General features: G+C 45.5%; 1 long non-coding RNA gene across 2 annotated transcripts; it reads left to right on the top strand.

The window, feature by feature from the left end:
- Positions 1–1931: 1931 nt before the first annotated feature.
- On the top strand, positions 1932–22649 carry LOC129469059 (uncharacterized). Of its 2 annotated transcripts, XR_010117717.1 has the most exons (5): positions 1932–2411; positions 2728–5312; positions 6881–8527; positions 11333–12260; positions 20642–22649. It is a non-coding gene; the product is annotated as an uncharacterized lncRNA (long non-coding RNA). The 2 variants fall into 2 exon arrangements; XR_008652896.2 differs by having other exon boundaries at positions 1932–5312.
- Positions 22650–27168: the final 4519 nt, after the last annotated feature.

The following is a 27168-nucleotide window of genomic DNA, read 5'->3' as shown; positions in this document are numbered from 1 at the left end:
GAAAATGGCGAGCATATTTAGAGGACTCAACACTTTCCAATTATTTCAGAACTTACTACAAAGCAGTAATAGTCAAGACTGTGGTGTTAGCATAAGGATAGACATAGATAGAATTGCAAGTTCAGAAATAAACACATCTATGGGCAATTGATTTTTTTTTTTTTGAGACGGAGTCTCGCTCTGTCGCCCAGGCTGGAGTGCAGTGGCACAATCTCGGCTCACTGCATGCTCCGCCCCCTGGGTTCATGCCATTCTCCTGCCTCAGCCTCTCCAAGTAGCTGGGACTACAGGCGCCCGCCACCACGCCCAGCTAATTTTTTGTATTTTTTTAGTAGAGATGGGGTTTCACCGTGGTCTCGATCACTTGACCTCGTGATCCGCCCGCCTCGGCCTCCCAGAGTGCTGGGATTATAAGCATGAGCCACCGCGTCCAGCCAGTTGATTTTTTTTTAATTAAAAAATCACAATAGGCAAGCATATGGTCAATTTTTTTTTGTTTTAATTTTTTTTTTTGAGATGGAGTCTCACTCTGTTGCCCAGGCTGGAGTGGTACAATCTTGGTTCACCACAACCTCCGCCTTGTGGATTCAAGTGATTCTCCTGCCTCAGCCTCCCTGTAGCTGGGATTACAGGTGCACGCCACCACGCCTGGCTAATTTTTGTATTTTTAGTAGAGATGGGGTTTCACCATGTTGGCCAGGTTGTTCTCAATCTCCTGACCTCAGCCTCCCAAAGTGCTGGGATTACAGGCGTGAGCCGCTGCACCCGACCGGTCAATTGTTTTTTGACAAGAGTGCCAAGACTACTGAATGGTCAACAAGTGGTGCTGGGATAACCAAATAGCTACATGCAAAAGAATGAACTTGGACCTCCTAGTTATACTGTATACAAGTTGAAAGGCCTTTTGCTAGACCCAGCCTAACATTGGATAAAATCAATTCTCCATAAACTCAAAGAGAATTGCCTGCCAGAACAAAAACCAACACTTTTCAGTAAATAACAACAGAAGCCAGAGTCTACAACTTTTATCATTCACAATATTTAGTATACAACAGACATGTATACTGTTAATGGGAAATGGGACATATAGTAAGGGAGAAAAGCAGTCAACAGAAACAGAATCAGACCCAAAGATAACTCAGAAGTTGAATCAGCAGAGAAGGACTTAAAAGTATCTATCAAAAATCTGTTTGGGCTGTGCATGGTGGCTCATGCCTGTAATCCCAGCACTTGCAGAGGCTGAGGTGGGTGGATCACCTGAGGTCAGGAGTTCAAGACCAGCCTGGCCAACATGGTGAAACCCTGTCTCTACTAATAACACAAAAATTAGCCAGGTGTGGTGGCATGCACCTGTAATCCCAGCTATTTGGGAGGCTGAGGCAGGAGAATCACTTGAACCCAGGAGATGGAGGTTGCAGTGAGCTGAGATCGTGCCATTGCACTCCAGCCTGGGTAACAGAGTGAGACTCTGTCTCAAAAAAAAAAAAAAAAAGTTCAAAGACTTAATAGTCATAATGAGTGAACAGACAGGCAATCTTAGAAGAGAAACAGAAACAGAAAAAGACCTTAATGAAAATCTTATGAAGAACACCTGCAATATCTAAAATAAATAATTTACTACCTAGGCTTAACAACAAATTAGAGGCTGGGCACGGTTGCTCACGCCTGTAATCCCAGCACTTTGGGAGGCTGAGACGGGTGGATCATGAGGTCAGGAGATCGAGACCATCCTGGCTAACACGGTGAAACCCCGTCTCTACTAAAAATACAAAAAATTAGCCAGGCGTGGTCGCGGGCACCTGTAGTCCCAGCTACTCGGGAGGCTGAGGCAGGAGAATGGCGTGAACCCGGGAGGCAGAGCTTTGCAGTGAGCCAAGATTGTGCCACTGCACTCCAGCCTGGGGGACAGAGCGAGACTCCATCTCAAAAAAAAAAAAAAAAAAAAAGAGGGGAGGCCAGGCTTGGTGGCTCACGCCTGTAATCCCAGCACTTTGGGAGGCCGAGGTAGGTGGATTGCCTGAGGTCAGGAGTTCGAGACCAGCCTGCCTAACATGGTGAAACCTCATCTCTACTAAAAATACAAAAATCAGGTGGGCGTGGTGGCACACACCTGTAGTCCCAGCTACTTGGGAGGCTGAGGCAGGAGAACTGCTTGAACCTGGGAGTCGGAGGTTTCAGTGAGCCAAGATCACGCCACTGCACTCCAGCTTGGGACAGAGCAAGACTCCATCACAAAAAAAAAAAAAAAAAAAAAAAAGGAAAAGGTTCAGTGAAGTTGAAGGTAGATCAAAGCATACAAACAAAGAGGGATGGCAAAAAAAAAAAAAAAAGAAAAAAAGGCAACACAGGAAATCTCAAAATCAGGCTGCTTTAAAGAAGCCAAAAGAAATATATATATACGGCCGGGCGCGGTGGCTCACGCCTGTAATCCCAGCACTTTGGGAGGCCAAGGCGGGCGGATCACGAGGTCAGGAGATCGAGACCATCCTGGCTAACACGGTGAAACCCCGTCTCTACTAAAAATACAAAAAATTAGCCGGGCGAGGTGGCAGGCGCCTGTAGTCCCAGCTACGCGGGAGGCTGAGACAGGAGAATGGCGTGAACCCCAGGGGGCGGAGCCTGCAGTGAGCCGAGATCGCGCCACTGCACTCCAGCCTGGGTGAAAGAGTGAGACTCCGTCTCAAAAAAAAAAAAAAAAAAAGAAATATATATATACAACCAATATAGTGTGTATGCACAATAAGATACACACATACACACCATATGATTCCATTCCCAAGAAATTGAAATTCAAGAACAGGCAAACTAACCTCTGAGGATAGAAAGTAAAACAACGATTGCCTAAGGAGGGGATAGGGATTGAATGGGAGAGGACATGAGGAACTTTCTAGGGTGATGGAAGTGTTCTATATCTTGAATATAGTGATGATTAATGGATATACCCAATCATGGAGTCTCATGAAAGATACCCTTTTTTTTGAGACAGAGTTTTGCTCTTTTTGCGTAGACTGGAGGGCAATGGTGCCATCTGGGCTCACTGCAACCTCTGCCTCCTGGGTTCAAGCGATTCTTCTGCTTCACCCTCCCGTGTAGCTGGGATTACAGGCATGTGCCACCACGCCTGGCTAATTTTGTATTTTTAGTAGAGACGGGGTTTCTCCATGTTGGTCAGGGTGGTCTTGAACTCTCAACCTCAGGTGATCTGCCTGCCTCGGCCTCCCAAAGTGTTGGGGATATAGGCATGAGCCACTGCACCTGGCCCTCCAAAGAGGATTTTAGAAGAGAGGAAACTGGTGAAAGGGATTCTTTAAGCCTGTATATGAAGTCCTAGGTGGACCCCTGATTGACCCATACATCAAACTGAATAGAATTAACAACAACAACAACAACAAGAATAAATAAAAATAGAAGCAGAAAATTTTAAAGTGGGCCAGATGCAGTGGCTCACGCCTGTAATGCTAGCACTTAGGGAGGCCAAGGCTTGAGCTCAGGAGTTCAAGACCAGCCTAGACAACATAGCGAGACCATGTCTCTAATTTTTAAAAATAAAAATAAATAAATAAATATATATATATATATGCAGAAGCTATTATGAAAGAGTCTATCTGAAATTATTTAAAAGAAAAATACAGCAACCAGATTTTTTTTTTTTTGAGACCGAGTTTCACTCTTGTTGCCAAGGCCAGAGTGCAATGGCACAATCTTGGCTCACTCTAACCTTCGCCTCCCAGGTTCAAGCGATTCTCCTGCCTCAGCCTCCTGAGTAGCTGGGATTACAGGCGCCCGCCACCATGCCCAGCTAATTTTTTTTGTAATTTTAGTAGAGATAGGATTTCACCAGGTTGGCCAGGCTGGTCTTGAACTCCTGAGCTCAGGTGATTGTACTGCCTTGGCCTCCCAGTGTTGCGATTATAGGCGTGAGCCACGGTGCCCGACTCAGAATTTTTTTTAAAAAAGGATGGGCTTGGCCGGGTGCCATGGCTCACGCCTGTAATCTCAGCACTTTGGGAGGCCGAGGCGGGCAGATTGCCTGAGATTAGGAGTTTGAGACCAGTCTGCCCAACGTGGTGAAGCCCCATCTCTACTAAAAATCTAAAAAAAATTAGCCAGGCATGGTGGCACACACCTGTAAAGCCAGCTACTCGAGAGGCTGAGGCAGGGGAATTGCACTCCAGCCTGGGCGACAGAGCGAGACTCCATCTAAAAAAAAAAAAAAATGGGTGGACTCAGTAGCAGAGTGAAAATGACAGCGAAAAGAATCAGCGAGGACAGGCACAGTGGCTCACACCTGTCATCCCAGCACTTTGGGAGGCCGAGGTGGGCAGATCACGAGCTCAAGAGATCGAGACCATCCTGGCCAACATGGTGAAACCCCGTCTCTACTAAAAATACAATAATTAGCTGGGGTGACGCACGCCTGTAGTTCCCCATACTTGGGAGGCTAAGGCAGGAGAATCGCTTGAACTCAGGAGGTGGAGGTTGCTGTGAGCCAAGATCATGCCACTGCACTCCAGCCTGGTGACAGAGCAAGACTCCGTCTCAAAAAAAGAATCAGTGAACTTGTTGAAGATAGACAAATACAATAGCACAGTTCTAAAAGAAAATGCGAAAGAATATGCAAAGATATTTTAGGACACAGAAATCACTAACCATTAAGAAAAACTGGTAATTTGGATATTGTCAAAATTAAAATGTTTCTTCATCTGGCCAGGCACAGTGGCTCACCCCTGTAATCCCAATACTTTGGGAGGCCAAGGCAGGCAGATCACTTGAGGCCAAGAGTTGGAAACAGCCTGGACAACATGGCGAAACCCCATCTCTACTAAAAATACAAAAAATTAGCCAGGCAGTGTGGTGCACGCCTGTAATCCCAGCTACTCAGAGTCAGGCGCAGGAATCACTTGAACTCAGGAGGCAGAGGTTACATTGTGCTGAGATCGTGCCACTGCACTCCAGCCTGGGGGATAGAGTAAAACTCGGTTTCAAAAAAACAAAACAAACCTTTTGTTCATCAAAGGACACTACGAAGAAAATGAATAGCAAGCCAAAATTGAGAGAAATGTTCAAAATACATGTATCTGACGAAAGTCTTGTGTCTAAAATATGTCTGTGTGTTTACACCAGTATATATTACTCATATCTGCAAATCTGTAATTAAAAGGCTCACAATACAATTTTTTTTTTAATATGATGGAGTTTTGTTCTTGTTGCCCAGGCTGGAGTGCGATGGCACGATCTCAGCTCACCGCAACCTCTGCCTCCCGTGTTGAAGCGATTCTCCTGCCTCAGCTGCCGAGTAGCTGGGATTACAGGTATGTGCCACCACGCCTGGCTAGTTTTCTATTTTTTTAAATAGAGATGGAGTTTCTCCATATTGGTCAGGCTGGTCTCGAACTCCCAACCTCAGGTGATCTGCCCGCCTCGGCCTCCCAAAGTGCTGAGATTACAGGTATGAACCACTGCGCCCAGCCAATACAACTTTTTAAAAATGACAAAATACTTGAACAGGTATTTTCCTAAAGGAAGATATACAAATAGCCAATAAGCACACAAAAAGATAATATCGTTAGTAATCTGGAAAATGCAAATTACAACCATGCTGAGATACCACCTCACATCCACTGGAATGTCCAAAATTTTTGAAAAACTGACATCGCCAAATGTTGCTGAAGATGTAGAGTGTCTGGAACTCTCTTACATTGCCAGTAGGTATATAACATGATACAGCCACTTTGGAAAACTGTTGGCCTGTTTTTTATGAAGTTTAACATACACTTACCACATGACTAAGAACCTTCATTCCTAGATATTTTATCAAGATAAATGAAAATGTATGTTTAAATAGAGACTTGTGCATGAATGTTCATAGCAGCTTATAATAGCAATAATAATTATTATTGTTGTTATTTTTTGAGATGGAGTCTTGCTCTGTCTCCCAGGCTGGAGTACAGTGGCACAATCTTGGTTCACTGCAACCTCCACCTCCTGGTTCAAGCAATTCTCCTGCCTCAGCCTCCCAAGTACCTGGGATTACAGGCACACGCCACCATGCCCTGCTAATTTTTGTATTTTTAGTAGAGTCGAGATGTCACCCTGTTAGCCAGGCTGGTCTTGAACTCCTGACCTCAAATGATCCGCCCGCCTCAGGCTTCCAAAGTGCTGGTATTACAGGCATGAGTCACTGCACCCAGCCCCGAAGTTTCTTATTTAAATGACAAAATCGTATATATTTATCATGTACAACACAGTTTTGAAATATGTATATATTGTAGAATCGCTAAGTCAAGCTAATTAATATATGCATTATCCCATATACTTTCATTTTTATGGTGAGAACACAAAATCTTAGTAATTTTTAAGAATACAATACACTGGCCAGGTGCAGTGGCTCATGCCTGTAATCCCAGCACTTTGGGAGGCTGGGAAAGGGTGGATCACTTGAGGTCAGGAGTTTGGGACCAGCCTGGCCAACATGGTGAAACCCCGTCTCTACTAAAAATATAAAAATTAGCCGGGCATGGTGGCACGCACCTGTAATCCCAACTACTTGGAAGGCTGAGGCAAGAGAATTACTTGAACCTGGGAGGCGGAGGTTGCAGTGAGCTGAGGTTGCACCACTGCACTCCAGCCTGGTTGACAGAGCGAGACTCCATCTCAAAAAAAAAAAAAAAAAAGAATGCAATACATTGTTATTAACTAGAGTCACCATGTTGTACAACAGTTCTCTTGAACGTATTCCTCCAGTCTAATTGAAATTTTGTATCTTTAAACCAACATCTCTCCATCTACCCTCCCCAGGAGATAGAAATTCCTTATCCACAAGGATGGAGACAATGTTGGTCAACCTACTTTCATTTACTTAACATTACTTTTATTCTAGGTGTGGCATCTGGCACGAAACCAAGGACAAGACACTCAGTTCAGCTTTGTGAAAGAGTGACAGATGATGGATAGAGTCATGCGCCCACCTCTTATGGAGCTGAGAAATGAAATCTGGATACAGATAATCAGTTTGTGGTAGAAAGTACTCACTCATTTCCATGAGGGAAGCACAAGTCCTGTGTAGGCCCAGAGAAGGGAAAAAGCCTTTTTGGGCATAAGAGTGAATGTTGAGGGTTGGAGACAGGAATGGTCTGGAGGCTTTGTAGCATTCATTTTGTGCCCTAAAGGACAGATAATATTTGCACTTGAGAAGCTGTAGTGAGCCATGACTGCACCACTGCACTCCAGGCTGGGTGACAGGTCGAGATCTTGTCTCAAAAAAAAAGAAGAAGAAGAAAGATTTGGGCATGAAGAGATGCCAGGCATTTCAGACAGAGAATACAGTATGAGCAAAAGCACAGAGGTTTTTTGTTTTTTTTTTGTTAGTTTTTTTTTTTTTTTTTGAGACGGAGTATTTTGCTCTTTTTGCCCAGGCTGGAATGCAATGGCACGATCTCGGCTCACTGCAACCTCCACCTCCTGGGTTCAAGCAGTTCTCCTGCCTCAGCCTCTAGAGGAGCTGGGATTACAGGTGCACACTACCACGCCCAGCTAATTTTTGTATTTTTAGTAGAGATGGGGTTTCACCATGTTGGTCAGGCTGGTCTCAAACTCCTGACCTCAGGTGATTGTTCTGCCTCGGCATCCCAAAGTGCTGGGATTACAGGCATGAGGCACCGCACCCGGCCAGCATGGAGGTATCTGAGAGCAACAGTGATCAGAACCATTTGGTTCAAGCAGCAGTTTTCAAACAGAAGTGGAGAAGGAATTATTAGCAGATCCCTGACATCCTCTTCAATCAGAGTTCCTCCATTGTGAACTGGTTTACATGTCAGCATTATGGATTTTGGTGCAATACCCACCCCCAACAGGAAGAAAAGAAGAAAAAGAAAGAAGAGGCAGGAAGAAGAGAAAGACAAAGAAGAAGAAGGAGGAGGAGGCAGGAGGAGTAGGAGGGAGGAAGAAGGAGGAGGAAGAAAAAAAGGAGGAAGAAGAAAAGAAGAAGGAGGAAGGAAGAAGAAAGAAGAATTGGGAGGCTGAGGGAGGCAGATCACAACGTCAGGAGTTCGAGACCAGCCTGGCCAACATGGTGAAACCCCATCACTTCTAAAAATACAAAAATTAGCTGGGCGTGTTGGCACATGCCTATAATCCCAGCTACTTTGGAGGCTGAGGCAGGAGAATTGCTTGAACCTGGGAGGCAGAGGTTGCAGAGAGCTCACCACTGCACTCCAGCCTGGGCAACAAGAGCGAGACTCTGTCTTGAAAAACAAAAAAGGAAGGAAAGAAGGAGGAGGAGGAGGAGAAGAAAGAAGAAGCTTTTATTACTGTTATTTTTTGAGATGGAGTCTTGCTCTGTCACCCAGGCTGGAGTACAGTGGCACACTCTTGACTCCCTGCCACTCTGCCTCCTGGGTTCAAAGGAGAAGGAGGAAGAAGAAGGAAGAAGAAGAAAGAAGAAGAAGAAAGAAGGAGAACGGCTGGGTGCAGTGGCTCACACCTGTAATCCCAGCACTTTGGGAGGCTGAGGCAGGTGAATCACAAGGTAAGGAGTTCGAGACCAGCCTGGGCAATGTGGTGAAACCCTGCCTCTACTAAAAGCGCAAAAATTAGCCAGGTGTGGTCTGAGGCAGGAGAATCGCTTTAACCTGGGAGGAGGAGGTTGCAGTCGGTCGAGATGGCGCCACTGCACTCCAGCCTGGGTGACAGAGTGAGACTTTGTCTCAAAAAAAAAAAAAAAAAAGGAAAGAAGGAGAAGAAAGGAGGAGGAGGAGAAGAAGGAGGAGGAGGAGGAGGGGGAGGAGGAGGAGGAGGGGGAGGAGGAGGAGGAGGGGGAGGAGGAGGAGGAGGGGAGGGGGAGGGAGGAGGAGGAGGAGGAGGGGAGGGGGAGGGAGGAGGAGGAGAAGAAAGAAGAAGGAGGAGAAGGAGAAGAAGAAAAGAAGAGGAAGAAGAAAGGAGGAGGAGGAGAAGGAGGGGGAGGAAGGAAGAGGAGAAGAAAGAGGAAGAGGAGGATAAGGAGAACAAGGAGGAAGAAGGAGAAAGAAGGAAGAAGAAGAAGGAGGAGGAGGAGGAGGAGGGGGAGAGAAGGAGGAGAAAAGTAGTTGAGGCCCAAACACCAAGAGGGAGCAAAGATTGAAGAGATGAGATGAGCCATGAAAGCAAGCGCAGGAGTTGCTGACGGTACTGGGGATCCCGTGTAGGTTTAGGATCTGAGCTTTTGGAAGATTGATCGGGTAGCCTTTGAGCCACCTGATAAGTGGAAAGAACAAGAGAGGCTGGATCTGTGTTTTCAGGAAGCATATGTTGGCCCAGCAATTGCTGGCTTGTAGTGAGGAGGCACACAGCTGGCCTAGGACAGTGGTTGTGAAAATGCAGAGGAGGTAAAGTCCCTGCACTCCTAGGGAGACTAGTCCTGATGTCCCTGCCTGGAGTTAGTCAAAATGGTGTCCTCTCCCTCCCCGCACTACCCAGCCCAGTCAGTGGGAGGACTTGCTCAATTCCAGTAGCCATTCAAGTCCCTGGAATTGGTGGCTGTCACTTGCAAACTACAGCAACTTGAGCAGAAATGGGCCAAGATTACTTATCTTTAATCTGCATATCATTGGGAGGCACTTACCTGCTAGCTCTGGCTAAAAACTAGAGCAACCCTGGCCTGCGGTAGCTCCTGCTGCCCAGACAACTCCTCCAATATGAAAGGGATGAGGGGAACTCAAAGTTACAATGTCCTGCTTGGAGCAGTAAGTTCAGTAGACCTATCACTTGCCTCATTAACATCATCAAGCATCCCAAAACCCAGTCTGGGTCAGTTTTGCCCACAGTGGGGTTTGTAGAACACGGGTTCTCCTGGGATCCTATACCTAGCCCAGAATCAGTTCCAAAAGCCAGGCTTTTGGACTTGCTCTCTCTCTCTCTCTCTCTCTCTCTCTATATATATATATATATATATATATATATACACATATATACAATGTTGTATATATTGTATATGTATATATATATGTGTATATATATATATATATATATATATATTTTTTTTTTTTTTTTGAGACGGAGTTTCGCTCTTGTTGCCCAAGCTGGAGTGCAATGGCATGATTTCGGATCACTGCAACCTCCGTCTCCTGGGTTCAATTGATTCTCCTGCCTCAGCCTCCTGAGTAGCTGGGAGTACAGGCGTGCACCACCGTGCCCGGCTAATTTTTGCATTTTTAGTAGAGACGGGGTTTCACCATGTTAGCCAGGATGGTCTCGATCTCCTGACCTCATGATCCACCCGCCTCAGCCTCCCAAAGTGCTGGGATTACAGGCATGAGCCACCACATCCGGCCTTAATTTTTATATTTTTAGTAGAGACAGGATTTCACCGTGTTGGCCAGGCTGGTCTTGAACTTCTGACCTCAGGTGATCTGCCCACTTCAGCAGCTTCCCAAGTGCTGGAATTACAGGTGTGAGCCACCACGCCGGCCAATTTTTTGTATTTTTAGTAGAGACAGGGTTTCACCATGTTGGCCAGGCGGGTCTCGAACTCCTGACCTCAGGTGATTAATCCACCTCAGCCTCCCAAAATGCTGAAATTACAGTGAGCCACCATGCCCAGCCTCTGAGTCAAAGTTTCTTTAATTACAAAGTAGAGATCATTGGTTTTTTTTGCTTTTTTTTTTTTTTGAGATGGAGTCTCGCTCTGTCGTCCAGGCTGGAGTGCAGTGGTGTGATCTCAGCTCACTGCAACCTCCGCCTCCCGGGTTCAAGCGATTCTCCTGCCTCAGCCTCCAGAGTAGCTGGGACTACTGGTGTGCGCCACCATGCCCGGCTAATTTTTTGTATTTTTAGTAGAGATGGGGTTTCACTATGTTAGCCAGGATGGTCTTGATCTCCTGACCTCATGATCTGCCCGCCTAGGCCTCCCAAAGTGCTGGGATTACAGGCACAAGCCACTGTGCCCGGCCTGAGATCATTCTTTCTTCACAGGATTTCCCTGATAATTAAGTGAACACACACACACACACACACACACACAACCCCCCACACACAGCATTTAACACAAAATACTTTGTACACGATAGATACTAGACAAAAGATAACCATGGCTACTGTTGCTTCTTTTTTCTCCTCTTCCTGCCTACCCTTCCCCCTCATCCGTTTATCTATGGCCAAGCCCTCCTGAAGGGTCTCTTTGAATTGGGTTATCTCCTAGTTTGACACCAGCGGTCTTATTTCCCTGTGGCATTGGAGGGCTAGGCACATGGCACTGTGGCCAAGGAGAAGGATGATGTTCCAGGCCAAACACATCTGCAAATGTGTTGAGCTGGTGTCCTTGATGACAAATCAAATTGTTTTGTGTTTGGTTCCCCAGAGGCCTGAGTACCTCAGAGAAGCCAAGGTTCCTGCAGGAAGCTTGTGCCTGCTGTCCACATTGGGCTTTATTTTATGAAAATACAGCAAAGAGCTCATCATTTCTCAGCTCCGGTCAGAAGCAACAGTGGCTGTCCTGGACACAGAGCTGCAGACAAGGAGTGGTGAGGATTCAGGCAAGAGAAGATGGGCAGATTCCCCTTCATGCTTCCCTCTCAGGAAGAAGCCAGAGTGCCTGGGATCAAAGAGGCTAGGAGGCTGGTGAGGCCTCCTGTCCCTGAAAGCGGTCAGTGAACACGAAAGTTGAAAAGCCTCTGCTTTGAGAGTAGTTCTGCTGCCCTACTGGTGCTGACAGTTTTAGAAGCTGACATGGCAGAGCTGACCAGGCAGACTATATTTTTAGGACTCCGCTGGGGCCTATTGAAACGTCCACATTACTCAGATCACCAATCTGGCTGGAGCTACCAACACAGCATTCTTTGCTGTTTTAGAATACAAAGCTACCTCCCCTCGGGGCTTCACTTTGCAGCCACTGAGAATCCAAGGCTTGTGCTAAATTACATGTTTCCATGGTCCCACTGGCTCCTCTGCAGGGCTTCCACAAGAATGGGCTGGGAGGGTAACTGAGTAACTGAGTCATGATTAGGAGTTAATTAAGAGGAGAAATGAGCTAGCTGTTTCCTAAGATAAGGGAGGGGAAGTTTTTTTTTTAAACTGTAACTGCTCAGAACAGTATGTGCTAAGGCAGACTTTCTGTGCTGGGAGACAGAACACTTCTGCAGTGATGTAGCAGAATCCTTAAAGGATCCCGCCAATGTCTCTTTTTTTCTGGTGTCACATCCAGTCTTCGCTGAGGCCACCACTTCCTGGAGATGAAACACAACTTTGATACAGAGATGGCAAGTTCACACTCCTACAATCATGCAAGGGTGAGTGATGCGGGCCTTTTATAAGTGAGTATGAAGGGGTGGGACCTACGGTAAACTCAATGCAGTATAATCCATCTCTGGGGCAGTGGGCACCTAGCAACAGCCAACCGTTACCAAATCAAAGTGCAGGCCCAGGAGACTCATCTTCCAGCATTTCATGAGCAACCAGAAGTCTACATTTCTTTGAGAAAAAAAAATTTTTTGAGACGGGGTCTCACTCTGTTGCCCAGGCTGGAGTGTGTAGCTTCAACCTCCCGGGGCTTAGGTGATTCTCCCACCTCAAGTCACCCAAGTAGCTGAGACTGCAGGCATGTGCCACCACGCTGGCTAATTTTTTTTTTTTTTTTTGAGTCGGAGTCTCACTCTGTCGCCCAGGCTGGAGTGCAGTGGTGCGATCTTGGCTCACTGCGAGCTCCGCCTCCCGGGTTCACACCATTCTCCTGCCTCAGCCTCCCAAGTAGCTGGGACTACAGGCGCCCGCCACCATGCCTGGCTAATTTTTTTGTATTTTTTAGTAGAGACAGGGTTTCACCGCGTTAGCCAGGATGGTCTCAATTTCCTGACCTCGTGATCTGCCCGCCTCAGCCTCCCAAAGAGCTGGGATTACAGGCGTGAGCCACCGCGCCCGCCCCACACCAGCTAATTTTTTTGTAGAGACGGCTTTGCCATGTTGTCCAGGCTGGTCTCCAACCCCTAGGCTCCCCGCCTTGCCCTCCCAAAATGTGGAGATTACAGGTGTGAGCCACAGTGCCTGGCCATTTTGAGGAATTTTTAAACGCTGGCTTTAATTTTTCAAAGTATGTGTAGCAACTTCTGCTTCTGAGAGATAGAGCAGGTATTCTTTTCCCCAGTCCTCCTGCTAAGTACTGCTAAAAATCCCAAAAACACTATATTATACAAAATGAACATAAGATGACTCTGAACAAGAAGAAAGCAGATTGGTTAGGGACCTCCAGACCCAAGGAATGACTCAGCAGTGACCGTAAGTTTTCTTTTTGCCTCATATATGTCAGACTGGGTACTGGAGAAGCCAGCAACCCAAAACTGCCAACGATTGCAGACAAAAGCCCCAAGAAAAGCTTGTCTTTTTTTTTTTTTTTTTTGAGAGAGTGTCTCGCTCTATCGCCCAGGCTGGAGTGCAATGGTGCAATCATGGCTCACTGCAGCCTTGACCTCCCAGGCTTAAGCTGCTGAGACTACAGATCTTCGCCACCAAGCCTGGCTAATCAATACAGTTTTTTTTTTTTTTTTTTTTGAAACAGAGTTTCACTCTTGTTGCCCAGGCTGGAGTACAGTGGCACGATCTCAGCTCACTGCAACCTCTGCCTCCCGGGCTCAAGCAATTCTCCTGCCTCACCTCCTGAGTAGCTGGGATTATAGGCATGCACCATCACGCCCTGCTATTTTTTGTATTTTTAGTAGTAGAGATGGGGTTTCACCATGTTGGTCAGGCTGGTCTCGCACTCCTGATCTCAGGTGATCCACCCGACTCGGCCTCCCAAAGTGCTGGGATTATAGGCATGAGCCATCGCGCCCGGCCTTTTTGTTTTTGTTTTGTTTTGTTTTTGTGGAGATGGGGGTCTCACTGTTTCCCAGGCTGATCTCAAATTCCTGGGCTCAAGCAATCCTCTGGCCTCAGCCTCCCAAAGTGCTGGAATTATAAGTGTGAACCATGGTGTCCTGCAAGTCTGCTTTCTGAGTCAAAGGACAAGAAAATAAACAGCCTAGAAAGACAGCCTTTATTTTTTTATTTTTATTTTTCATTTGATTTGATTTTTTTTTTTTTTTTTTTTTTTGAGACGGAGTCTCACTCTGTCGCCCAGGCTGGAGTGCAGTGGCGCAATCTCGGCTCACTGCAAGCTCCGCCTCCCGGGTTCACGCCATTCTCCTGCCGCAGCCTCTCCGAGTAGCTGGGACTACAGGCGCCCGCCACCACGCCCGGCTAATTTTTTTTGTATTTTTAGTGGAGACGGGGTTTCACCGTGGTCTCGATCTCCTGACCTCGTGATCCGCCCGCCTCGGCCTCCCAAAGTGCTGGGATTACAAGCGTGAGCCACCGCGCCCGGCCTTACTTTTTTTTTTTTTTTTTGAGATGGAGTCTCACTCTGCTGCCAGGCTGGGGCACAGTGGTACAATCTCAGCGCACTGCAACCTCCACCTCCTGGGTTCAAGCGATTCTCTTGCCTCAGCCTCCCAATTAGCTGGGACTACAGACGTGTACCACCATGCCTGGATAATTTTTTGTATTTTTAGTAGAGATGAGGTTTCACCATGTTGGCCAGGCTGGTCTCGAACTCCTGACCTCAGGTGATCTGCCCACCTCAGACTCCCAAAGTGTTGGGATTACAGGCGTGAGCCACCTCAACCAGCCACAAATTCTTGAAAGTAGCCAGAGAGAAATGATACATTACCTATAGGGAGAAAACAATTCAAATGATGCTGAATTTCTCGTCAGGCACCATGGAGGCCAGGAGGAAGTGGAAAAACATTTTTTTTTTTTTTTTAGACAGAGTCTTACTCTGTCACCCAGCGTGGAGTGCAGTGGCGCGATCTCAGCTCACTGCAACCTCCACCTCCCAGGTTCAAGCGATTCTTCTGCCTCAGCCTCCCAAGTAGCTGGGGCTACAGGCGCGCCACCATGCCTGGCTAATTTTTGCATTTTTAGTAGAGACAGGAGTTTCACCATATTGGCAAGGCTGGTCTTGAACTCATGACCTCGTTATCCGCCCACCTCGGCCTCCCAAAGTGCTGGGATTACAGGCCTGAGCCACTGCGCCCAGCTGGAACATTTTTCAAATGCTGAAAGAAAAGAACTATCGCCGGGCGTGGTGGCTCACGCTTGTAATCCCAGCACTTTGGGAGGCCGAGGCGGGCGGATCACGAGGTCAGGAGATCGAGACCACGGTGAAACCCCGTCTCTACTAAAAATACAAAAAATTAGCCAGGCGTGGTGGCGGGCGCCTGTAGTCCCAGCTACTCGGAGAGGCTGAGGCAGGAGAATGGCGTGAACCCGGGAGGCGGAGCTTGCAGTGAGCTGAGATTGTGCCACTGCACTCCAGCCTGGGCGACAGAGCGAGACTCCGTTTCAAAAAAAAAAAAAAAAAAAAAAAAAAAAAAAAAGAACTATCAACTTGGAATCCCATACCTGGTGAAACAATCCTTCAGGAATTGGGGGGAAGGGCTGTGGGGGAGGAAATCATGACATTCTTAGATGAGGGAAAAACTAAGGGAATTTGTCACTGGCAGATTTACTTTATAGGGATTACTAAAGGCAATTCTCTAAACAAAGGGAGTGGTAACAAAAGGAAACTTGGAACATCAGGCAGGAAAAAAGAACAAAAAGAGCACACATATAGATCAATACAATAGACTGTCTTTTTCCTCTTGAGTATTCTAAATTATGTTCAACAGTTGAAGCAAAAATTACACTTGTCTAAGTGGCTGTCCATATATGTAGAGGAAATACTTAAGATAATTACATTATACGTGGGGAGAGTAAAAGGACACAGACAAAGCTTTCTTTCTTTATTTTTAATCTGGTAGAACTTTCCAGAGGTATAGAGGTAAGGTTTCTACATTTCACTCAAACTGGTAAAATGTCAACACTTATCACACCAGTAGACTGTGATAAGTTATTGCACTCCAGCCTGGGCAACAGAGCGAGACCTTGCCTCAAAAAGGAAAAAAAAAAGAAAAGAAAAGAAAAAGGAATACATACAAACTTAAATGTGTATGTACCAAACAACAGACTTGAAAAATAAGTGAACCTGGCCGAGCGCGGTGGCTCATGCCCGTAATCACAGAACTTTGGGAGGCCAAGGCAGGTGGATCACCTGAGGTCAGGAGATCGAGGTTAGTCTGGCTAACATGGTGAAACCCCGTCTCTACTAAAAATACAAAAATTAGGCTGGGCATGGTGGCTCACGCCTGTAATCCCAGCACTATGGGAGGCCGAGGTGGGTGGATCATAAGGTCAAGAGATTGAGACCATCCTGGCCAACATGGTGAAACTCCGTCTCTACTAAAAAAATACTAGCTGGGTTTGGTGGTGCATGGTTGTAAACCCAGCACTCGGTAGGCTGAGGCAGGAGAATCGCTTGAAGATGGGAGGCAGAGGTTGCAATGAGCCGAGATCATGCCATTGCACTCCAGCCTGGGCAACAAGAGCGAAACTCCATCTCAAAAGAAAAAACACACACACAAAAAAAACCCAAAAAAAACTATTAGAAAATCAACAAGGCCGGGTGTGTGGCTCACACCTGTAATAGGATATAGAATTTAACACTACCATTAGCCAACAGGATGTAATCAGCATTTATAGTACATCAACAACAAAAAAATACACATTCTTTTTAAGCACCCATGAAACATGTATCAAGATCAACCATATCTTGGGTTATAAAACAAACCTCAACAAATTTAAAAGAATTGAAATCATACAGAGTGTATGACCAAAATGGACTCAAACTGAGAATTAATAACACAAAGACAATCTCCAGGAAGATCTTCAAACACTTGAAAACTAACACATTTCTAAGTAATCTATGAATCAAAGAGCAATCCTCAAGAGAAATACAAAATTCATTAACCTGAATGAAAATACAATGTATCAAAATTTGTAAGATACAGCTAAATCACAACTAAGAAGGAAATTAATAGCACTAAATGCTTACATTAGAAAAGAGGAAAAAAATCTCAAATCAATAATACAAGCTTCCACCTCAGGAAATTAGAAAAGAACAAAATAAACCCTAAACAGAAAGAAGGAAAAGAAGAGAAATCTATATAATTGAAAACAGAAAAACAGTAGAGAATACCAACAAAACAGAAAACTGGTTCTTTGAAAAAATCAATAAAATTGACAAATCTTTTATTTTCTTTTAATTGAGACAGGCTCTCGCTCTGTTACCCAGGCTAGAGTGCGATCACGGCTCACTGCAGCCTCAACCTGCCGGGCTCAAGCAATTCTCCTGCCTCAGCCTCCTGAGTAGCTGTGACTACAGGTGCATGCCAATATGCCTGTCTAATTTTTGTATATTTTAGAGACGGGGTTTCACCATGTTACTCAGACTGGTCTCGAACTTCTGGGCTCAAGCTGTCCACCCACCTCAACCTCCCAAAGTGCTCAGATTACAGACCTGAGCCATTGCATTCAGGCCAAATTGACAAATCTTTAGCAAGGCTGACCTAAAAAGAGAGAGAGAGGCTGGGTGCGATGGCTCATTCCTGTAATCCTAGCACTTTGGGAGGCCGAGGCAGATGGATCACTTGAGCTCAGGAGTTCAAGACCAGCTTGGGCAACATACCAAAAACCCAACCCTGCCTCTACAAAAAATACAAAAATTAACCAGGCACGGTAGTGCACGTGTAGTCCTGGCTACTTGGGAGGCTGAGGCGGGAGGATCCCATAAACCTGGGAGGCGGAGGTTGCAGTGAGCCGAGATCATGCCACTGCACTCCAGCCTGGGCAGCAGAGTGAGACTTCATCTTGAAAAAAAAAAAATTATTTTTATAGAGACAGCGTCTTGCTATGTTGCCTATGCTAGCCTTGAACTCCTGGGCCCAAGTGATCCTCCAGCCTCAGCTCTCCCAAAGTGCTGGGATTACAGGTGTGAACCACTGTGCCCACCCCATATATTCTTCATATCAGGAATAAAACAGAAGCTATCACTGCAGACCCTACAGATAACAATAGGATAATAAGGGAATTTTATTGTATTGTTTATTTATTTATTTATTGTTTGAGACAGTCTCACTCTGTCACCAGGCTGGAGTGCAGTGGCGCGATTTCGGCTCACTGCAATCTCTGACTCCCTGGTTCAAGTGATTCTCTTGCCTCAGCCTCCCAAGTAGCTGGGATTACAGGCACGCACCACCATGCCTGGCTAATTTTTGTATTTTTAGTAGAGACGGGTTTCACCATGTTGGCCATGATGGTCTTGAACTCCTGACCTCGTGATCCACCTGCCTTGGCCTCCCAAAGTGCTGGGATTACAGGCATGAGCCACCGCGCCCCACCCTGGAAATTTTATAAACAATGTTACAAACACACATGACAACTTAGATGAAACGGACTAATTCCTTAAAAAATAAAAACTACTACAACATACCCGATATGAAGTAGATAATTTCAGTAGCTTTATAACTATTAAGGACATTGAATTTGTAATTTAAAACTTCACCCCCAAGAAATCTTTACTCCAGATGGTTTCAGTGGAGAATTCTATCAAACGTTTAAAGAAGAGTTAACACCAATTCTACAAATCTGATCCAGAAAATAGAAGAGATGAAGCATTTCCTAAGTCATTTTATGAGACCCATCTTACCCATATCAAAACCAGACAAGGAAAATACAAACAAGATGACTACAGACCAATGACCTTTAATAAGAACACAGATGCAAAAATCCTTAACAAAACATTAACAAATAGGCCAGGCACGGTGCCTCATGCCTGTAATCCCAGCACTTTGGGTCACCTCAGGTCAGGAGTTGGAGACCAGCCTGACCAACATGGTGAAACCCTGTCTCTATTAAAAATGAAAAAAAAAATGGCCGGGCACGGTGGCTCACGCTTGTAATCCCAGTACTTTGGGAGGCCGAGGCGGGCGGATCACGAGGTCAGGAGATCGAGACCACAGTGAAACCCCATCTCTACTAAAAATACAAAAAAAATTAGCCGGGCGTGGTGGCGGGCGCCTGTAGTCCCAGCTACTCGGAGAGGCTGAGGCAGGAGAATGGCGTGAACCCGGGAGGCAGAGCTTGCAGTGAGCCAAGATTGCGCCACTGCACTCCAGCCTGGGCGACAGAGCGAGACTCCGTCTCAAAAAAAAAAAAAAAAAAAAATGAGCTGGGCATGGTGGTGCGTGCCTGTAATCCCAGCTACTCCAGAGGCTGAGGCAGGAGAATCACTTAGAACCCAGGAGGTGGAGGTTGCAGTGAGCCAAGATCGTGCCACTGCACTCCAGCCTGGGCAACAGAGTGAGACTCTGTCTCAGTAAATAAATAAATAAATAAATAAATAAATAACAAATAGAGGCCGGGCACGGTGGCTCACGCGTGTAATCCCAGCACTTTGGGAGGCCAAGGCAGGTGGATCACCTGAGGTTGGGAGTTCGAGACCAGCCTGACCAATATGGAGAAACCCCATCTCTACTAAAAATACAAAATTGGCCAGGCACAGTGGCTCATGCCTGTAATCCCAGCACTTTGGGAGGCCTAGGTGGGTGGATCACCAGGTCAGGAGTTCAAAACCAGCCTGGCCAACATAGCAAAACCCCATCTCTACTAAAAATACAAAAATTAACCAGGCATGGTAGCAAACACCTGTAATCCCAGCTACTCAGGAGGCTAAGGCAGAGGTTGCCATGAGCGGAGATTGTGGTATTGCACTCCAGCCTGGGCAACAAGGGGGAAACTCCATCTCCAAAGAAAAAAAATGAATAGAATTCAGCAATATATGAAAAGAATTATATACTATGACCAGGTGGGGATTATTCCAGGGATGCAAGGCTGAGTCAATATTCAAAAATCAATCAATGAAAAAAAAAATCAATCAATGTAATCCACCCTGTTAACAGGCTAAAGAAAAATCAATTGACAAAGAGAAAGCACTTGACAAAATTCCGTACCCATTCTAATTAAAAACTCTCAGGAAACTAGAAATAAAAGGGAATTTTCTCAATTTGATAAGAGTATCTACAAAAAACCTACAACTAGCATCATACTTCATAGTGAGAGACCGAATGCTTTCCCCCTGACTGCACACAAGGCAAGCATGTCCACTGTCACCAATCTTACTCAACACAGTGCTGGAAATTGTAGTCTGTGTAATAAGAATAGGAAAAGAATTTTAAAAGCATACATATTGGAGAGAAAGATATCAGGCTGTCCTTATAATGACATGATGGCCTTTATAGAAAATTTAATGAAATCTAAAAAAAAAAAGCTAGAACTAATAAGTGAATTCAGCAAGGTCACAATACAAAATCAACATACAAATATCAACATATATATATATTAGCAATGAAAACACGGACATCAACATTTAAAACATAATATCATTTATAATCACAGAAAAAGGAAATATTTAGGTATGAATCTAATAAGACACGTACAAGACTCATATGATGAAAACTAGAAAATGCTGTTGAAAGAAATCAAAGAAGTCTAAATAAACAGACAGATATACTGTTTTCTTGGCTTCAAAGACTCATCACAGTAAGGTTGTCAATTCTCCCTAAATTAATATACAAGTTTAGTGCAATTCCTATCCAAATCCCAGCATGATTTTTGTAAATAAAGATTATTCTAAAATGTATGAGGAAAGGCAAAGAAACTAGAATAGCTGAAACAATTTTTTTTTTTTTTTTTTGTGAGACAGGGTCTCACTCTGTCACCCAGGCTGGACCACAGTGGCATGATCACAGCTCATTGCAGCCTCGACCTCCTGGGCTCAGGTAATCCTCCTACCTCAGCCTCCCAAGTAACTGGGACCACAGGTGCGTGCCACCAGGCCCAGCTAATTTTTAAAAATTATTATTATTATTATTTTTTGAGACGGAGTCTCGCTCTGTCACCCAGGCTGGAGTGCAGTGGCACGATCTCTGCTCACTGCAAGCTCCACCTCCCGGGTTCACGCCATTCTCCTGCCTCAGCCTCCCGAGTAGCTGGGACTACAGGAGCCCGCCACCACACCTGGCTAATTTTTTGTATTTTTTAGTGGAGACGGGGTTTCACCATGTTAGCCAGGATGGTCTCGATCTCCTGACCTCGTGAGCCGCCTGCCTTGGCCTCCCAAAGTGCTGGGATTACAGGCGTGAGCCACCGCACCCGGCTACATAACATTTAAATAAGCTTTGAAATAGACAATATTTTTCTTTCTTTTTTTTTTTTTTTGAGACAGAATATTGCTCTGTTTTCCAGGCTGGAGTGCACTGGCGTGATCTCGGATCACTGCAACCTCTCCCTCCCAGGTTCAAGCGATTCTTCTGCCTCAGCCCCTGCGTAACTGGGACTACAGGTGTGCCACCACGCCCAGCTAATTTTTGTATTTTTAGTAGAGGTGGGGTTTCACTATATTGGCCAGGCTGGCCTCGAGCTCCTGACCTCATGATCCACCCATCTCGGCCTCCCAAAGTGCTGAGATTACAGGCGTGAGCCACTGCATCTGGCCTTTTTTTGTTTGTTTGTTTGTTTGTGATGGAGTCCTGTTCTGTCACCCAGGCTGGAGTGCAATGGCTTGATCTTGGCTCACCACAACCTCTGCCTCCTGGGTTCAAGCGATTCTCTTACCTCAGCCTCCTGAGTAGCGGGGATTACAGGCATGTGCCACCACGCCTGGTTAATTTTGTGTTTTTAGTAGAGATGGGGTTTCTCCATGTTGGTCAGGCTGGTCTTGAACTTCCGACCTCAGGTGATCTGCCCACCTCAGCCTCTCAAAGTGCTGGGTTTACAGGCATGAGCCAAGGTGCCCGGCCCATCTCTTTTTTTTTTGTTTTTTTTTTTTTTTTTTTTTTTTTTTTGAGATGGAGTCTCGCTCTGTCGCCCAGGCTGGAGTGCAGTGGTGCAATCTCTGCTTACTGCAAGCTCCGCTTCCCGGGTTCATGCCATTCTCCTGCCTCAGCCTCTCCGAGTAGCTGGGACTACAGGCGCCCACCACAACGCCCGGCTATTTTTTTTTTTTTTTTTTTTTTTGTATTTTTTAGTAGAGATGGGGTTTCACCGTGGTCTCGATCTCCTGACCTCGTGATCCGCCCGCCTCGGCCTCCCAAAGTGCTGGGATTACAAGCGTGAGCCACCGCGCCCGGCCCCATCTCTTTTTTTTGAGACGGAATCGCGCTCTGTCGCCCAGGCTGGAGTGCAGCGGCGTGATCTCCGCTCACTACAAGCTCCGCCCCCCGGGTTCATGCCATTCTCCTGCCTCAGCCTCCGGAGTAGCTGGGACTACAGGCGCCCGCCACCACACCTGGCTAATTTTTTTGTATTTTAATAGAGATGGGGTTTCACCGTGTTAGCCAGGATGGTCTCAATCTCCTGATCTCATGATCTGCCTGCCTCGGCCTCCTAAAGTGCTGGGATTACAGGCATGAGCCACCGCACCCGGCCTCTTTTTTTAAAGGACACTTTTTTTTTTTTTGCAAGATACCCAAATAATGAAATATCTATTATTTATTTTAATATAACTTTATATTCTAAATTATGACTGGTTTGTGCACAAGTATTTATCCCTTTACATTTACTTAATTATTTTAACTATTTACCTAGGTTATTTATGAAAACTGTGATAGTCATGAATTTAAAGTTATGAAACCGCCATTGCAAAATTATAACTGAGACAGTGAGAAAAGGTTTGACCTAATTGACTCCATCTTGCTCTTTTTTTTTTTTTTTTTTTTTTTGAGACAGAGTCTCGCTCTGTCGCCCGGGCTGGAGTGCAGTGGCGCAATCTCGGCTCACTGCAAGCTCCGCCTCCCGGGTTCACGCCATTCTCCTGCCTCAGCCTCCCAGTAGCTGGGACTACAGGCGCCCGCCACCGCGCCCGGCTAATTTTTTGTATTTTTTAGTAGAGACGGGGTTTCACCGTGGTCTCGATCTCCTGACCTCGTGATCCGCCCGCCTCGGCCTCCCAAAGTGCTGGGATTACAAGCGTGAGCCACCGCGCCCGGCCTTGCTCTTTTTTTTTTTTTTTTTTTTTTTTAACAGATTGAGTGTCCTTTATCCAAAACGCTTAGGTTTGTAACACAAAGGATAAATACTTGAGGGGATGGGTACCCCATTCTCCATGATGTGATTTTTTTTTGTCCTTCACATTTTACAGGATTCTTTTCTTTCTTTTTTTTTTTAATTATACATTAAGTTTTAGGGTACATGTACACAACGTGCAGGTTAGTTACATATGTATACATGTGTCATGTTGGTGTGCTGCACCCATTAACTTGTCATTTAACATTAGGTATATCTCCTAATGCTATCCCTCCCCCGACCCCACAACAGGCCCCAGTGTGTGATATTCCCCTTCCAGTGTCCATGTGTTCTCATTGTTCAATTCCCACCTATGAGTGAGAACACACGGTGTCTGGTTTTTTGTCCTTGTGATAGTTTGCTGAGAATGATGGTTTCCAGCTTCATCCACGTCCCTACAAAGGACATGAACTCATCATTTTTTATGGCTGCATAGTATTCCATGGTGTATATATGCCATATTTTCTTAATCCAGTCTATCGTTGTTGGACATTTGGCTTGGTTCCAAGTCTTTGCTATTGTGAATAGTGCTGCAGTAAACATGTGTGTGCATATGTCTTTATAGCAGCATGATTTATAGTCCTTTGGGTATATACCCAGTAATGGGATTGCTGGGTCAAATGGTATTTCTAGTTCTAGATCCCTGAGGAATCACCACACTGACTTCCACTCTTTTTTTTTTTTTTTTTTGAGCTGGAGTTTTGCTCTCGTCACTCAGGCTGGAGTGCAATGATGTGTTCTCAGCTCACTGCAACCTCTGCCTCCCGAGTTGAAGCGATTCTCCTGCCTCAGTCTCTTGAGTAGCCAGGATTACAGGTGCGCGCCACCACGCCCGGCTAATTTTTTTTTGTATTTTTAGTAGAGACGGGGTTTCACCGTGTTGGCCATACTGGTCTTGAACTCCTGACCTCAGGTGATCCACCTGCCTCGGCCTCCCAAAGCGCTGGGATTACAGGTGTAAGCCACCTCGCCCGGCCTCCATCTTGCTCTTAACCTCCAAACTGTCCTTGTTCATTCCTGCGCATAGGCCAAACTTTGTGAGGAACTTAGTTTATAGTTTAGCTTTGAAACAAAGATGATGACAGTCCTCTCTCAAAATACACCTCCTTATTGCCTGTGGACTAGACTGCCTAAAGCCACAGGATTAGAAGTTATGGTAATTTTACTAATTCAAGATGCAATTATTTTCATTACACTCATATCAATGTCTTATTTATTAAAAATTACAGGCTGGAGCCAGGTGCGGTGGCTCACGCCTGTAATCCCAGAACTTTCGGAGGCCAAAGTGGGTGGATCTCAAGGTCAGGAGTTCTAGACCAGCCTGGCCAATATGGTGAAACCCTGTCTCTACTAAAAATACAAAAATTAGGCCGGGCGTGGTGGCTCACGCCTGTAATCCCAGCACTTTGGGAGGCTGAGGCAGGTGGATCATGAGGTCAGGAGATGGAGACCATCCTGGCTAACACGGTGAATCCCCGTCTCTACTAAAAAAACTACAAAAAATTAGCTGGGCGTGGTGGCGGGCGCCTGTAGTTCCAGCTATTCGGGAGGCTGAGGCAGGAGAATGGCGTGAACCCAGGAGGCGGAGCTTGCAGTGATCCCAGATTGCGCCACTGCACTCCAACCTGGGCGACAGAGTGAGACTCCAACTCAAAAAAAAAAAAAAAAAAAATTGCTGGGCATGGCAGTATGCATCTGTAGTCCCAGTTACTCAGGAGGCTGAGGCAGGAGAATAACTTAAACCCAGGAGTCAGGGGTTGCAGTGAGCCGAGATTGTGCCACTGCACTCCAGCATGGACGACAGAGCGAGACTCTGTCTCAAAAAAAATAAAAAATAAAATAAAAATAAAAATTACACAGGCCGGGTGCGGTGACTCACGCTTGTAATCCCAGCACTTTGGGAGGCCGAGGCGGGCGGATCACGAGGTCAGGAGATCGAGACCACGGTGAAACCCCGTCTCTACTAAAAATACAAAAAATTAGCCGGGCGTGGTGGCGGGCGCCAGTCCCAGCTACTCGGAGAGGCTGAGGCAGGAGAATGGCGTGAACCCGGGAGGCGGAGCTTGCAGTGAGCCGAGACTGCGCCACTGCACTCCAGCCTGGGTGACAGAGCGAGACTCCATCTCGAAAAAAAATAATAATAAAAAAATAAAAATAAAAATTACACAATCAAAAATCATTATTTTGGGCTGGGTTTATAGTTTTGTAACCCCTATGCCAAATTTTGGCTCCTTATAGTATTTGGTAGGGATAAGTATGACATTGCTTGATTAATAAATACAAAACAAAAAATGTATACTGGCAATTCTTAAGACATTTCTAATGTTACTTTACCAATAATTTTAAAGTTAACTTATTTGTTAAAGGCTGTACTTAAGCTACATAATCTTGAAAAAGCAACTGACTGGTCTTTTGCTTTTTAGTATCTGATTTATTAGTATCTGATTTAAGGCCTTTTATTTTTCTTTAAGCCAATTAATTAGAGCTTTTAAAATATTTTAGTCGTGAAACATTTTGTACACAACACATAAATACATATAAAGACATATTAGGCATGCCCATGGAGGTACATTAAAGACCCTCCCCTTTTTTTTTTCCTATCTTAAACTTTCAGATTTTTTTTTTCTTTTTTTTTTTGAGGTAGAGTCTCACTCTGTCACCCAGGCTGGAGTGCAGTGGCATAATCTCAGCTCACTGCAACCTCCACCTCCCAGCTTCAAGCGATTCTCCTGCCTCATCCTCCTGATGTAGCTGGGATTATGGGCTCCTGCCACCACGCCCAGCTAATTTTTGTATTTTTAGTAGAGACGGAGTTTCACTATTTTTGCCAGGCTGGTCTCAAACTCCTGACCTCAGCCTCCCAAAGTGCTGGTATTACAGGTGTGAGCCACAGCACGGCTCAGATTCTTGATAACCTGTTTCACAACCCTAGGCAATTGTCAGCTAAATAGCCTTAAAATTGCACATTAAAGGAAATAACTCAGGTGAAAATCTAATAGCAAAATTTACATCATAAAGTACATAAAGTACAGAAAGGAAAAGTCTGGTGGGAGATGCTTTTATTTTTCTTTGAGCCAAATTAAACATAAACTTTAACTACATTCTTTCTTAAAAACCCAAGAGTAATCTCTGTTGCAATAACTATTTTAGTCAAAAAAAAAAAAACAGGTGAAAACAGAATTCAATCAACTGAGGAGAAGAAAATAAAAACTTGGGCCGGCTGTGGTGGCTCATGCCTGTAATCCCAGCACTTTGGGAGGCCAAGGCGGAGGGTGGGGGTGGGGATCACCTGAGGTCCGGATTTCCAGACCCACCTGATCAACATGGAGAAATTCCGTCTCTCTCTCTCTCTCTGTCTTATTATTATTTTTGATACGACTCTTGCTGTGTCGCCAGGCTGTAGTGCAGTGGCACGATCTCGGCTCACTGCAACTTTTACCTCCTGGGTTCAAGCGATTCCCCTGCCTCAGCCTCCAGAGTAGCTGGGACTACAGGTGCGTGCCACCATGCCCAGCTAATTTTTTTGTATATTTAGTAGACACACGGTTTCACCACATTGGCCAGGATGGGCTCGATTTCTTGATCTCTTGATCTGCCCGCCTCAGCCTCCTAGAGTGCTGGGATTACAGGCTTGAGCCACTGCACCCAGCCTGAGACATCCTCTCTCCACTAAAAATACAAAATTAGCCGAGAATGGTGGCGCATGCCTGTAATCCCAGCTACTTGGGAGGCTGAGGCAGGAGAATTGCTTCAACCCAGGAGGTGGAGGTTATGGTGAGCCCAGATCGCACCATTGCACTCCAGCCTGGGCAACAAGAGCGAAACTCCGTCTCCAAAAAAAATTAAATTAAATTAAAACTTTGCTCAAAAAAAGACACGGTCTTAGGAGAGAAAAACAAACAAAAAAAAACAGGAACGACTTTCAAATACAAACATGCATACCTGCACACATACACACACGCATCTTGATGTTAGCCTTTTAATTAAGGTGACTTTTAACCATTGAGTTCCTTTAAAAACAATTTTTTTTTTCTTTTTTTTGCGACAGAGTCTCACTCTGTCACCCAGGGTGGAGTGCAACGGTGCGATCTCGGCTCACTGCAACCTCCGCCTCCCAGTTCAAGCAGTTCTCCTGTCTCAGCCTTCTGAGTAGTTGGGATTACAGGC

Source organism: Symphalangus syndactylus, chromosome 12, assembly GCF_028878055.3.
Source record: "Symphalangus syndactylus isolate Jambi chromosome 12, NHGRI_mSymSyn1-v2.1_pri, whole genome shotgun sequence".
NCBI classification, from domain to species: Eukaryota; Metazoa; Chordata; class Mammalia; order Primates; family Hylobatidae; genus Symphalangus; species Symphalangus syndactylus.
Note: the sequence above shows the minus strand (reverse complement) of the source record. Positions and strands in the feature narration are given on the sequence as shown.